General features: G+C 36.4%; 1 protein-coding gene across 6 annotated transcripts in view; it reads right to left on the bottom strand.

Moving 5' to 3' along the window:
- The window catches only part of FANCC (FA complementation group C), a 285,322-nt gene that overhangs the window by 243,420 nt on the left and 26,412 nt on the right, over positions 1-15,490 (bottom strand). The window lies entirely within an intron of this gene.

Genomic DNA, 15,490 nt, shown 5'->3' with positions numbered 1-15,490 from the left:
CATAAGAAAAGCATCATGAATGATAAGTGTTAGGGGGACTTCAGGCTAAAAAAGTAAATTTGACCAAGGCTGTCACCTTGTTTAGGCAAGCAGTAGATGGATTTGAAAGAACCTTATAAGATTGGTAAGGACGCCAGACTATATTCTAAGAGCAATGGGAAGCCACTGAAGAATTTTTAGCACAAAAGTGATATAATTAGGTTTGTATTTTAGAAAGATCACTAAGAAGTAGTGTAGAAAATGAGTAGAAAACAGGAAGACTACACTGTAGGATAGAAGATCATCTTTTAGTAATCGAGGCCTAACCTAAATGCATGAAAGAATGTAGAAAATTGTGTAGATATGAGAGATACTTAAGACGTAGAGTATATAATATTTAGTGTCTGATTGAACATGGCAAAAAAGGAATAGGGAGGAACTAAAGATGGTGTTCAGGTTTCTGATTAGGGAACTAGATGCCTGGTACCACCATGTACTAAAAGAGGAAACAGAAGAACAAGGACATACTTAGATAGAAAGATGAGTTCAGTTTACAGCATGTTGAGTATAAGATACTTGACGCATCCAAGTGAAAATGTCCAATGAGCAATGGGCTATATGAGTATGCAGGCTAGGAGACAGATATGAGCTAAAGACGTAGATGTGGGAACCATCAAAAGATAGAAGGTATTTAAAGCCATGGAAATGGATGAGCTAACCTAGGGAGGATGGAAAAAAAAAAGAAGGATTGGGCCAAGGACATAGGGATGTGAGAGCTATGGAGGATTTCGTTGACTTGCAGATATTTAAATGAGGAGGGGAGGGAAGTTAATCACGACAATAGTCATGTTAAGAGAGCAAGGTCTTGCATTCAGGGAGAAATTGCACTGATTCTCCTGGGACAAATTAGCCGACCTGTAGTAGGGAACAGGAGTGTCCACCCATTCTGTTCTTGCCTCTAGTTTCTAGGTTAAGTCTGCCACCTTCACAAGGACTACAGTCATCCAAAATAAATAATCAGTAAAAACTGGCAAAATCATTGTTGTTCTAGTTTTCTTTTACTTAGTAATTCAAAACTGATACCATCTGTGCAGCGAAGCAATGTATCTTACTTAAATATAAGAATCATTCTTGTACCACTAATGCAATCCAAAAGCCATATTAGGGCAGCACAAACATAAAAGTAATATCAGATGTAGTTTCAGCTGCTATAAAACACAGTGATTCTACATTTTGGTTCCAGGCTTTAAAAATACTATAGTATATGTGGTTTTGAATAAGATTCTACATTGTAGTCGGATTCTTAGACTAGTTTTTTTCTATTTAAGTGTTGACAGGAAAAAATATAGTTTTAGTCTGACCTTACAGGCACACACCATTTACCCTACTTTTAACTTGATTTGAACCTTAAGGGTATCCTTGCAAAGCAACAAAAATGTGTAAAACTAAGGTCAATTAATAACTAGTTTCTAAAATCTACTGAAGTTTTTTGACTGAACAATATCAAATCCCTATAATTTGTAATGAGCAATAATAAAATTAAAAATTTTCCAGTTTCAACTAGGATTTCCCCAAAGATGATGAACAGGTTCTTTTAAGAAATTCTGATTCATCTATATGTCCCTTTAACGGCTTCATTAACAATTATTCTATTGTTAGATATAAGGTTAGATATAATAACCACATTCAGACCACATTTTAGTAAAAAGCTGTCCAATTCAATACTGAAATTATTATTCAAATTTAACTGTCTTCTAGGAACAAAACCTTGTTTTCTGAGGCCCAGAATAGGTTCTATCCCTTAGTACTTAACCTTTCTTCAAATAAGAGTAACTAACAGTATAGCCCTGTTTGTTACCAACACAAAATATCTCTGTATACTTAAAACTCAGCTCCTTCTGAAAGTCTTTCCATTTTTATCTATCATCCATTCACAATGTATGTGTCACTGATACCATAGTTTCTTACTGTCATGTTGGTTTATCTTTGCTGGCATATTTTTCTTGCACCTTCTACACAGGCAGGTACCTTTTCCCACAATGCATCATGAACTCATGGGAAATGGGGACTTATCATTATCTCTTTGTAAGGCTTTGCACACAAAAGCCACTTGATATTAGTGTCCAACTGATTCTACAGTCTCCCAAACACGAGGAATCAAAAAGAAATTACGTTCTTTAATGTCTTCTTTAACATTATATGAAACAATTAGCAGGTGGTATATTTACCCCCACCTTCCTATCTCACCCTCCTGTCCCCACCCAGTGAAAAACTAGATCATTAGATGCAAGCAGAATGAAAATCTGATTAGCACAGGGCTGATTAAGAAAAAGGAAAAAGTCTGAGGAATCAGAAATAGGGAAAATGTAAGAAAAAATGAGCAAAGTAAAATGACTAAAGGGAAATTTAAGCCAAAAAAATTAAAAAGGAATAAGATAGATAATAATAAGGCAATAATGTCAGATGATGACCAAGAAAAAGAAGCCTGTAGGAAATAAATTTAATCTCTTGCTTAAACTGATCACTAAACCACAGCTCACAGGACAACTAACAACTTTCAAATCCCAGTCCACCGACATGTGGTTATCCCACCGTGGTACTTGTTATGCCAAATATTACTGCTGACTTGGGGTGCTCTTGAGTCAACTGAGAGGACCACCATCATTTCCATTCCCTGCCAAGAGACACAGCAGTGACTGGGGGCTGGAACAAGAGCCAGTGGCAAATATACCACAGCAACAGGCTAAGGACTGCACAAAAGAAGTCTGGTATTGAGGTTAAAATTAAATGAAATGGAAGAGAAATAAAGACAAGGGAGGATGAGAAGAACAAACACAGCACCAGTGTGGGTTCTTTCTACACGCAGGGAAAAGCAAACATCTGGAATTATTTGGTGCTGAGTACCACCAGATTTAAGACTTTGTTCCTCTCTTGCAATTATTTCTTAGTAATCATACAAAGAAAAAATAGACCTAAAGGCTAAAATGAAGGAGAGTAGTTAAAGTGGGTATAACAATAACCATTAAACACACACACACACACACACACACACACACACACACATTTTTAAAGTAACAGAGCAGTGAACTGCACAAAGAATATTCCTGACTGGCTTGGAGAGATGTTCATCCTAAATTCTGAAGTTCAACGAGGAAGCTGCAGACAAATACATATAATAACATGGTAACATTTTTGTAAAAATATGCCTGTACAAACACAGGAAACATCTTTAAATGATTCCAAAATAAGTGCTGGTATTATGAGTGGTTTTTACTTCTTTTTCACTTTTCCTGCATTTTTTAATGTAATTATTGATAAAATAACAACAACCCCCTAAAATAAAAGAAAAAATATCCCCTTGCAGGTCATTCAGTCTTTACCTTGAACTAAATGTGTATTCAGTCTACAAAAACCCCTTTTACATAGAGCACAGCTTTGAGAGACCTGGTCCCACCCAGTGGAGAGGAGGGGCCCCAGGTCAAGTCCAGCTGCATTACGGTGGAAAAAACACAAGCTGTGAAGACCAATGAAAAGACTTGAATCCAGCATCTCTATTCACTAGTTCAGTGACCCAGGGCAAATTACATGAAACTTCTGAGTGCTACCTTCACTTGGCTTCAGGAGTGGAATAATATATACCTCACAGGGTTGTTTTGAGGATCATCAAGACCAGCTCCCACATATGACGACAGACTGGTGGGCTAGGTACCAGGGAGATTTTGACCCTTCTGAACAATGTTATACTGTTTATCATCTCATGAAACAATCTGTTCTGAATCATGCCACGTTGTTTGCCACTTTTACTGACCTCCCCTCAGTCTATGATTCCTCAGACTAATTAGTGTTCAGCAGAGCAACCTGGTTACTGATGCTTGCTTCTACAGCATCTGTATCTACTGCCTCCAGGAGAGAGCAAACATCCAGCGGAGAAAAACAGGGAAGCAGGCATCAGATAACAAAGGCATGTTTATCCAAGTTCTTTGTCCTACAAATACATAAGCAAGCCCAGAAGGAGTAGAAAACAGTTCTCCTAGGGGCACATACTGCAGAAGCATGACCAAATGAATAGCTTGATAATTGCAGATATTGTTACAGACTCAGCTTGACATATTATACTTTAACAGAGTTTGCACTGTAATTGTGTCCATTTCTTAGTGTTATTATTTTAAAAACTTTAAGGATGCCCACCAAAAACTTTAGTATTCATAAGTATGCCTTGAACCTGCAGAAGTTTGAAACCATTGAGACAGAAAATAAATAGTGAGAGGTTTGAGGCAACGATCTAGAAAAGTGCTGCTAAGAAAGACTTTCCTCAATGACGGAAAATTTTTCTCTATATTTATGTCATCCAATACCACAGCCACTAGCCACATGGGGCTACTGAACACATGAAATGTGGCTAGTGCAACTGAGGAACTTAATTTTTAATTTTATTTAATTTTAACTAATTTAAATTAATTTGTTTCATGAAATATGGCTATAGACTATGGTATTGGATGGCACAAATCTAGAACACTGGTTTAATAACTTGTGCTAACCCAAAAAAGGTGGTATGTGGATGAGTTAGTGAAGCTTAAAAGCTAACAGACAAGAAGAGAAACGAACAAAACACACACAAAAACAACAACAACAACAAAAAACCCAGCACCATGTTAATATTTCTCTTGCTTCACACAGGATTCACCTTGATAAAGCTGAGGTCCTACTCTGACCTCAACCTGTCATAGTCAGCTCAGGCTGCCACAACAAAAAAACATAAACTGGGTGGCTTAAACAACACAAATTTATCTTCTAACAGTTTTGGAAACTAAAAAGCCAAAGATCAAGGTTCTGGACAAATTGGTTCCTGGTGAGATCCTCTTCCTAGCTTGTAGATGGCCGCCATCTCTCTGTGTGCTCACATGACCTCTTCTTTGGTGGGTGCAGGGAAAGAGATCTCTTTTCCTCTTTTTATAAGGCCACCAAACCTATTAGATTAGGACTCCACCCTTACTGCATTAAACCTTAATTATCTCTCTAAAGGTCCTATCTCCAAATACAGTGACACTGGGGGATAGGGCTTCAATGTATGAATCTGGGGGTGGCAAAATTCAGTCTTTGCACAACCTTCCACTCTCCCACAACTAGCTTTTTTATCATGAGTTCCAATATTCCATAAGCCATATTTCTTGCCCTTAATTCATAATCTTCTAGAGGCTTAGTTTTCTGCCTTTTCTTACTACACCACCAGTTTACACCTGAGTAAGGCTTTAACCCTGCCATCAGACAACTCTGAAATTCACTGAGATTAAAACTTATCTTTGGGGTTTCCCTGTTGGCGCAGTGGTTGAGAATCTGCCTGCCAATGCAGGGGACACGGGTTCGAGTCCTGGTCTGGGAAGATCCCACATGCCGCGGAGCAACTAGGCCCGTGAGCCACAACTACTGAGCCTGCGTGTCTGGAGCCTGTGCTCCGCAACAAGAGAGGCCGCGACAGTGAGAGGCCCGCGCACCGCGATGAAGAGTGGCCCCCACTTGCCACAACTAGAGAAAGCACAGAAACGAAGACCCAACACAGCCAAAAATAAATATAAAAATAAATTAATTAATTTTTAAAAAAAAAGATAGGCCTAGAGCTACAGAAATTTAAAAAAAAAAAAAAACTTATCTTTGGCCCTCAAAAATGACTTCTTACCTCTTAAACTGATTATGCAGAAAAGAGTTATTTAACATAGCAGGCCGGATACTGTTTTCCTTAGAAAAAACTGTTTGTAAGGTTGGCCCCTGGATAGGGTCTGGGAACTTGGATACTGGAAGAGTTCCCACCTCTCTAACTACTAAGAGGGACTCTCCCTGCCCAAACTGTTTGTACAAACAATGTGATTGATGATGAACATCTGCTTTCCTTCTGAGGGTCTGGAATTTTGGTACTTGCTAGACATACGATAACTATGTGACCAACCCCCAAAATAAACCTTAGGCATTGAATCTCTAATGAGCTTCCTTGATGGATGACATTTCACATGTGTTGTCACAACTCTGCTAGAGGAATTATGTGAGTCTTGTGTGACTCCACAAGGAAAAGACTCTTAGAAGCTTGTGTCTGGTTTCCTCCAGACTTCGTCCCATGCACCTTTTCCCTTTGTTGATTTTGCTTTGTGTTCTTTCCCTGTAGTGAATTATAACCATGAGGATGCTGAATTCTGCGAGTTTTCCTAGTAAATCATCAAACCTGGGGGTTATCATGAGCACCCCCAACACATCAAACCACAAACATTTTTATATAAAAAAAAAACTTGCCCCCCTATCTCTTAGAGAACATTCACCCCAGTTATAGAAGTATTAATCCTGGAGGTCAAACTCCAAATACAGGAGGGCCAAAGAAAATGAAGGGAAGGATATAATCAACAAAACTTTTTTTTAGAACTAAAAGACAAGCATTTCCAGATTGGAAGGGCTGACCAAGTATCCAACACAACGGATGAAAAGATGTACCACAGTATGTCATCATGAAATCATAAAAACACTGGAAGGCAGAAGGAAATGGAACAATGCTTCCACAATTCTGGAAGAAAATTATTTCTAACCTGGAATTCTATATCCAGACAAACTATCAATCAAGTATGACTAGTACAATGACACATCAACAGTCAGTGACCAAAAATAATTTACCTCCCACACACCATTTTAAGAAGAAACTAGAGGATGTGCTCCACCAAAAGCAGGGAGAGAAGATATAGTAAAGAGAAGATATAATATCAGCCAAAGGATAGAAGAATGGATGATAATGAAGGAAAGTCCTAGGATGGTTGCAAAGAAGTTTTTAAACAAGAAAGGAAGGGCCTATTTGTATCTGCCCAGATTACCATCTCAAGATACAGAAGTTTATGTAAATACCAAAAGAGATTAAAAAAAAAACCTCCACAAGCTCTTAAGTTAAAAGAAGGGGGAGGGAGGCAAGAAAGAAGAGGGAGGCAAAAGCAACAGCAGTAGTCATAGTGGTATACCAATCTTTTATGTTGATAGAAATATCCAAAGCTCTTTTGAATGAGAGATTACCAAATCAGCTATGCGCTTTCAAAATTACCAACTTTAGGTTACAACATGGTACTTGACAATGGTTGGCAATTCTCCTGACCAAAAAAAATATGTTCAACAGAAGTTAAAGAACAAATGTAAATGAGAGATTCCACTGGCCTCTTTTGATAAAGGTTGCCTCTTTTTATTCAGGGACTAGGGATAGCTTATCAACAGACACATAACCACTCTATTACCCAATTTAAAGGCTCCCTCAAAATTCTAGTTAAGAAATTCAGAAAAGGCAAATGAATTTTAAAATCTAGTCAACAATAAACAAGCGAACAAAACCAAAACAACCACCTTCCTCCTTCCCACCCCCTCCCGCCCCCTGCCAGAACTATTTGGCCCAATTCATTCAAAAAGCCTCCAGTGGACCCTTATAGACCCTTAAATTTGACCTTTATATACTCAAAATTCATACAAGATTTCATAGGAAATCAGAGCACAGAATGTAACTCTAGAAAATATATTGCTGAATTGATACCTAACCAGTCATATCACTAAGTGGAAAATGAGGAGAAAAACAAATTAGAGTGGTGCAGATTTTGAATGCTTGTCCCACCCTGGTCTAGCTGAAAGACAAAACCACAAGAAACATGCTCAGAATCATTTAAATAAAATTCTTTCCTTAAATACAGCATTCTAAAATGTCAAACTACAAAAGACCCTGAATAGCCAAAGCAATCTTGAGAACGAAAAACGGAGTTGGAGGAATCAGGCTCCTGGACTTCAGACTATACTACAAAGCTACAGTAATCAAGACAGTATGGTACTGTCACAAAAACAGAAATATAGATCAATAGAACAGGATAGAAAGCCCAGAGATAAACCCTCACACATATGGTCACCTTATCTTTGATAAAGGAGGCAAGAATATACAATGGAGAAAAGACAGCCTCTTCAATAAGTGGTGCTGGGAAAACTGGACAGCTACACATAAAAGAATGAAATTAGAACACTCCCTAACACCATACACAAAAATAAACTCAAAATGGATTAAAGACCTAAATGTAAGGCCAGACACTATAAAACTCTTAGAGGAAAACAGGCAGAACACTCTATGACATAAATCACAGCAAGATCCTTTTTGACCCATCTCTTAGAGAAATGGAAATAAAAACAAAAATAAACAAATGGGACCTAATGAAACTTAAAAGCTTTTGCACAGCAAAGGAAACCATAAACAAGACCAAAAGACAACCCTCAGAATGGGAGAAAATATTTGCAAATGAAGCAACTGACAAAGGATTAATGTCCAAAATTTACAAGCCACTCATGCAGCTCAATATCAAAAAAACAAACAACCCAATCCAAAAATGGGCAGAAGACCTAAATAGACATTTCTCCAAAGATGATATACAGATTGCCAACAAACACATGAAAGGATGTTCAACACCACTAATCATTAGAGAAATGTAAATAAAAACTACAATGAGGTATCACCTCACACCGGTCAAAATGGCCATCATCAAAAAATCTACAAACAATAAATGCTGGAGATGGTGTGGAGAAAAGGGAACCCTCTTGCACTGTTGGTGGGAATGTAAATTGATACAGCCGCTATGGAGAACAGTATGGAGGTTCCTTAAAAAACTAAAAATAGAACTACCATATGACCCAGCAATCCCACTACTGGGCATATACCCTGAGAAAACCATAATTCAAAAAGAGTCATGTACCACAGTGTTCACCGCAGGACTATTTACAATAGCCAGGACATGGAAGTAACCTAAGTGTCCATCGACAGATGAATGGATAAAGAAGTGGTGGCACATATATACAATGGAATATTACTCAGCCATAAAAAGAAATGAAATAGTTATTTGTAGTGAGGTGGATGGACCTAGAGTCTGTCATACAGAGGGAAGTAAGTGAGAAAGAGAAAAACAAATACCATATGCTAACAAATATATATGGAATCTAAAAAAAAAAAAAAGAAAAGAAAATGGTTCTGAAGAACCTAGGGGCAGGACAGGAATAAAGACACAGATGTAGAGAATGGACTTGAGGATGCGGGGAGGGGGAAGGGTAAGCTGGGATGAAGTGAGAGAGTGGCATGGACATATATACACTACCAAATGTAAAATAGATAGCTAGTGGGAAGCAGCTGCATAGCACAGGGAGATCAGCTCGGTGCTTTGTGACCACCTAGAGGAGTGGGATAGGGAGGGTGGGAGGGAGATGCAAGAGGGAGGGGATATGGGGATATATGTATACGTATAGCTGATTCACTTTGTTATACAGCAGAAACTAACACACCATTGTAAAGCAATTATACTCCAATAAAGATGTTAAAAAATAATAAAATAAAATGTCAAACTAATACCATCCTAAAATATCAACTATTTGTAGTGTCTTTTAATATTTTAATTGACCAATGCAATTGGATTCCATTAATAGCTAATTTTTGCCAAATTTAATTCTAACAAACTCATTTAAGTTAAAAGACCATAATGAAAGAATAAAAATACTTATACCATATTTTTGCATTCCTACAATTCAAAAGCAACAGGATCAAATTTTTTCAGGCTGTGAATAAACATGCCATACTTTAGGCTAAAAGCATATTTTATCCCAAAATTAGAAGTGAAAATGAAGCTCAAAAGAAATGACCTCCCAGTCTTGAATTCAGTGGCATTAATATTAATGACAATCCCACTCATTTCAAAGGCATGTCCCAGAGTGTTTATATTATGAAAAATGGGTCTGGAATGTCATCTTCAGTAAATTTTAAACTGTTTAATCTGAGGTTTTGCTAGATTTGTAACAGCTGCACTTGTGTTTACAACTATAATTTACAGCATGGCACTCTTTTACACATTTTTTTTGGGATATGATTGGTACAAACATGTTGTACTGATCAATGGAAATGAGTTTGGTATCTCTCTATAGCTACAAGTTTAGTCAGAATATAGTTTTGTTTTGGATTAACACTGTAAAACAAATGCATCATGGACCTTCAGAAGTCTTATGGTATTGGTTAAAGAAGGAAAAGACAAAAACTTCCATTCATATACAAACATTTGGAAAATGACTCAATTTGTGTTTGTTGAATTCAAATTTTGTTTGGGGAAAAGATATGCATATCAAATACACTGTGGGTCTAATTTGTTTGCTGGCATTCATTGAGGGTCTCAGGGCACATTACCAAGCAGAAACTGGTTGGGCAGTATTCAAAAATTACATTTCTTCTAATGCCTCTATTTACACAGTAGAAAGACGCAACAAAAAAGCCTGCCAAAGACTTGCTTAAGAATGCTTCAGGGGCTTCCCTGGTGGCACAGTGGTTAAGAATCCGCCTGCCAATGCATGGGACATGGGTTCGATCCCTCATCCAGGAAGATCCCACATGCCGTGGAGCAACTAAGCCTGGGTGCCAAAACTACTGAGCCTGTGCTCTAGAGCCCATGAGCCACAACTACTAAGCCCGTCAACCTAGAGCCCGTGCTCCACAACAAGCCACCACAATGAGAAGCCTGCACACCTCAACAAAGAGTAGCCCCTGCTCGCCGCAACTAGAGAAAACCTGCACACAGCAACAAAGACCCAACACAGCCAAAAATAATAAATAAATAAAATAAATAAATTTATTTAAAAAAAAAAAAGAATGCTTCAATAGGAAGCATCAGCAACCCTTGATGTGGAGTTGCTGGTGCAATGAAAAGAGCACCAACAAGAGTTAGTTTCTCAGGGTAACACTCAACAGCTTTGCCACTAACCTCATCTTCCTCCTCTGCAAACATTTCGAAGAGAAGTTATTACTGAACGTGAATGTTTTCTGCTAAAATCAGTTGAGTCTGAGTAACCAGAAATGCTCGGCTCTTTTAGTAACTGAAAAGGTTATCATACCATAAGAATTAAGACACATGTAAAAGTTGCACAATAGAAGTAACCCCAGCAGTTCTCTAGCAGCTATCTTCTTTTTGGGCAATCTCTCGGGAACCCTTAATCCTGGTCTAAATTAATTTTTTTGAAAAAGCTCCACTCTATTTTCCTTTTTGTTTTAATACCTGTCTTACCTTGGTACATATGGTTACTGTAAGAATCACATACAATCTATATGAAAATAATTTGGAAAGTATGAAACATATTTAGTAGGGCTTATGACCAAGGCAATGTTAGAAATGAACCAAGACCCAAAAGTAGTGGAAAAAAAAAGCTTATAAAATCAATGAACTTTTTTAAAAAATCAATAGAACAAAAGCTCTGATTTCTAAAGGGTATAGGGTATATTATTGTTCAAGATAATAATAATAAGCTTTTTTCTACAAGTATGAAACTTTGAACTCACCAGAGAACATAGACTATTGTAGTAATTTCCCCAATAAGTATGATAAATTTGTTTTGAACTACCCATTGTTTTTTCTAAGTGTCAGTCTGGCATTTCAAAATGATTCAAAAGTTAGTAAATCACTCACTTTAGACAAAGGTCATAAATTCAAATGTCCACAACAGGTAAGTAAAATGAGTAAAGCAATCAGATGGGCTTGAAGCAACCAGAAGACAAAGCACTATCCAAAGAAGACGGCCAGAACTTAGCTCCTGCCAGCTGCTGCCAAAAAAAGAAGTCAGATTTAGTGTTGCCAGATTGCTTTTCATCTAAAAGATAAGCTGAAAATATGGATTTTTAAAGGTAAAATAACTCAGTGTTTAAATGTAGGTAAATGACTCAAAAAAGCTTAAAACATCATGCAAGCCACACATATCTGCAAAGCAGATCTGGTCTCAGCTTTATCATCTCTACCATGTTTGTTCTATATAGATCTATTTAAAATACCATTACAAGATTGAGAAGAACTTTGGTGACATTTTTTTAATGCTTCAATTATACTATGAGTCATGTTAATGTACTCAACAGAGTTTGCTTTTTCCTATAAAAATTATTACCTGAACTTCATCAAGCAAGAGAATTCATCTGGCCAATCGCAAATGGAAAACAGTAAACGATTCTTCTTTTACCAAATACCCAAGTATGCCACGACACCCTCTCCCCCCAATCCATCCTGGAAGGTAACCTCAGCTAGAACAGGAATCAAGTCTACTTTGCCCACTATTATATCCGCAGCACCTAGCACAGTGCCTAACTCATAATAGCTGTATGTGACAGAGTTTAACAGTGCTCCCCACATCTGGGGCAAATGAGTATTTCCCAGCTCCCTGGTAGTTAGGCTGGCCATATGACTAAGTTCTGGCCAAAGGAATGAGAGCATAAATGATGTACACTACTTCCAGGCCTGGCCTCTAAAACATCCTGCGCAGTAGTCTAGCTTCTCCCCCAATACACAAGGCTGGAAGTAAAGGACTGAGTCAGTGCAGCTAGAAAATGGAAGGAGCCCAGAGAAATTGGGGACTCTGCAGAAAATCTGTACTATGGAAATATGCACAAAAGAGACATTTGACATACAGGGGCCTGTGACACCAGCAAAAATTAGCACTTGTATTATGTTAAGCCACTGAGATTTAGGATTTGGTTACCACAACTAGCATTTACTTTGACTAATACTGTGTTCAATATTTGTTAAATGAACACCTAAATAAATAAATAAATGCCTTAGGCAAGTAAGAATCTAGGCATCAAAAGTGCAAAGATTCCTGTCCCTCTGAGTTGGCTGACAAATGTTAAAGTAATGATCTTCAACCCCATTACAGACATTATGGCTTGAATTTCAAAACAGGAGATTGTGGAAAACAACCACAAAATTAGCACAAAGGCAGTCAAAACAGTTAAATGAGAATAGAATCTCCAAGAACTTATGTGTACCTCAAAAGAGGCAGAAAAAGCATGTAACAAAAATTAATATCCATTCGTGTTTTTAAACATCTCATCAAACTAGGAATACAGAAAAACTTCCTCAGCCTGACAAAGGACATCTACAAAAAACCTACTACATGTAACATTATACTTAATGATGAAAGAAAGAATACTTGGAAAACTCAATATTGTTAAGCTAACAATTCTCCTAATGTGATCTACAGATTCAATGCAATCCCCATCAAAATCTCAGGAGGGTTTTTTGGAGATATGAACAAGCTAATTCTAAAATGTATATGTAAATAACCTAGAATAGCCAAACAACTTTGAAAAGAACAACGTTGGAGCACTTACACTACTTAATTTCAAGACTTATCAAAAGGCTATAGTAATCAAGGCATACAGACACGTATATAGACAATAGAACAGAAAAAAGGGTTCAGAGATAGAGCCACACATATACTGTGTGATTTTTGACAAGCTCCAAAGCAATTCAATAGGGAAAGAATAATCTTTAAAGTATGGAACAACCAGAAAGGTACATAAAAAAATGAACCTGAACCCTTTCCTCATACAATACATAAAAACTGAACTCAAAATGGATCATACAACCTAAAATGTAAGAGCTAAGCTGGACTGCATCAAAATTAAAACTTCTTGTTCTTCAAAAGATACCATTACAAAAATTAAAAGGAAAGCCATAAACTGGGAAGAAAACATTTGCAAATCAGGTATCTGACAAAGGTCTTGTACTAGAGAAGTGCAATTTAAAATGACTGTGAGATATCACTACAAACCCATTAAAAGGGCTAAAATTAAAAAGACAATCAAAAAAAAATATCAAAAATAAAAAAAAAAAAAAAAAGACTGACCATACCAAGTATTGGTGAAGATGTGGAGCAACTGGAAACTCTCATATATTGCAAGTGGGAATATAAAATGGTATAACCCCTTTTGAAAATAACTTAGCAATATTTTTATTGAAGTATAGCTGGTTTACAATATTGTGTTAGTTTCAGGTGTACAGCAGCAACTTCTTAAAAAGTTAAGCTTTTACCTACCCTACAATCTAGCCCTTCCACTCTAGATTTTTACCCATGAGAAATAAAAGCTATGTTCATAGAAAGACTTGTACATAAATATTCATAACAATTTTATTTGTATAGACAAAAAATGGAAACTACCCAATGTCCATGAAAAGGAGAAAAATAAACTGTGCTATATCCAAACAATGAAATACAACTCAGCAATAAAAATGAACTAGTAATACATGCTATATAACACAATTATCAAAACAATTATACTAAGTGAAAAAAGACCAAAAAAAAGAAAAAAAGAGTATATATCATCTGATTCAATTTGTATAAAATTTTAGAAAATGCAAATTAGTTTACAGTGACAGAAAGTAGATTAGTGATTGCCTGGGAATGGGGGAAGGGGTAGAGTGGAACAGGGGAGAGGATGACAAAGAAGCACTAGGAAACTTGAGGGTATGATATACATTTTCATTATCTTAATTGTGGTGATGGTTTCAAGGATGTATTCATATTTAAAGAGTACAATTTGATTTGTTTTGACATATCTGTAGCTCACTGTCTACCAATAAAACCTCAGTTAATCTGTTTTAAAAAATAATTAAGATATAGTCAGATACTCATAGCTACTGTGGCCACAAAACAACATAACCAAAGATTGTTCTAATCAAGTATAACAGTATTTTCAAACGCTTGTCTTATTTTAACTATTTTGTCTCAAAAACAGATAATTCTTTTAAAACTCACATTATTTTAAAGGTAAAGAAATTAGACAAATTATTTTAAAACTTAAAGAACTTAGTGCAGTATTAGCCATATATTAAATGTGTACTGTACACACTTGTAGAACTAAATGGAAATACAGATCTTTCATATAATGAAATAAATTTCTAGCTTTTAATATAGTTCCAAAGGAATGTCACTACCAAATTCAAGACATTGTTCATTGCACTTATCTTAATTTATAATCACTCAATTTAAAAATAAAGTCATTCTTATTACAGTACTTCATATAAAAGTATTTTTAGGTGTGTGACTTCTAAAACTGGCTGAACAGTTTCAAAAAAATATCAATTCATCAAAATACTTATCAGCAAGCAAAACTTTCACTAGCTTTGCCAACATTTTTAGTATAATGACTAAGAAGTCTAATGGTGCTGATCAGAATCAGAAACAGGATATTTTTCTGTGTGCCAAATACTGCAGAAAATACCACTTGATAAATAAAATATCACACTGTTATACCACTAACACAAGGTTACTTACTCTCAAGGCCTATGATTACAGATACATAGCTAACAGCTTCAAATAAAAGCAAAAACGAGTCTCGCTAGAAATTGGAAATGTCCAAATACACATTCTATATAGCCTTTTGTTATAGATGCTGATTTGCAGGGATAGGCTAAAGGAATCATCACAATCCATGTTTTACAAGGTCATGTTTGAGTACCCCAAGTTCAGAAAGCTAGGGTTAAGTACAAATGATTTCTTCAAACAAGCATAAGTCTTACAAATCAGTTTGCATGTATAATCTGCATACACTGTGTATATCACATACACAAGTAATTATAAACCATATCACTTAGAATGCTTTTGGTTTCTAGTAACTGAAACCTAACTTTATTCATCAAAATAAGATAAATTATGCTATGGTAATTTTTTGCTC

The sequence above is a fragment of the Balaenoptera musculus genome, chromosome 6 (genome assembly GCF_009873245.2).
Source record: "Balaenoptera musculus isolate JJ_BM4_2016_0621 chromosome 6, mBalMus1.pri.v3, whole genome shotgun sequence".
Taxonomy (NCBI): domain Eukaryota; kingdom Metazoa; phylum Chordata; class Mammalia; order Artiodactyla; family Balaenopteridae; genus Balaenoptera; species Balaenoptera musculus.
Note: the sequence above shows the minus strand (reverse complement) of the source record. Positions and strands in the feature narration are given on the sequence as shown.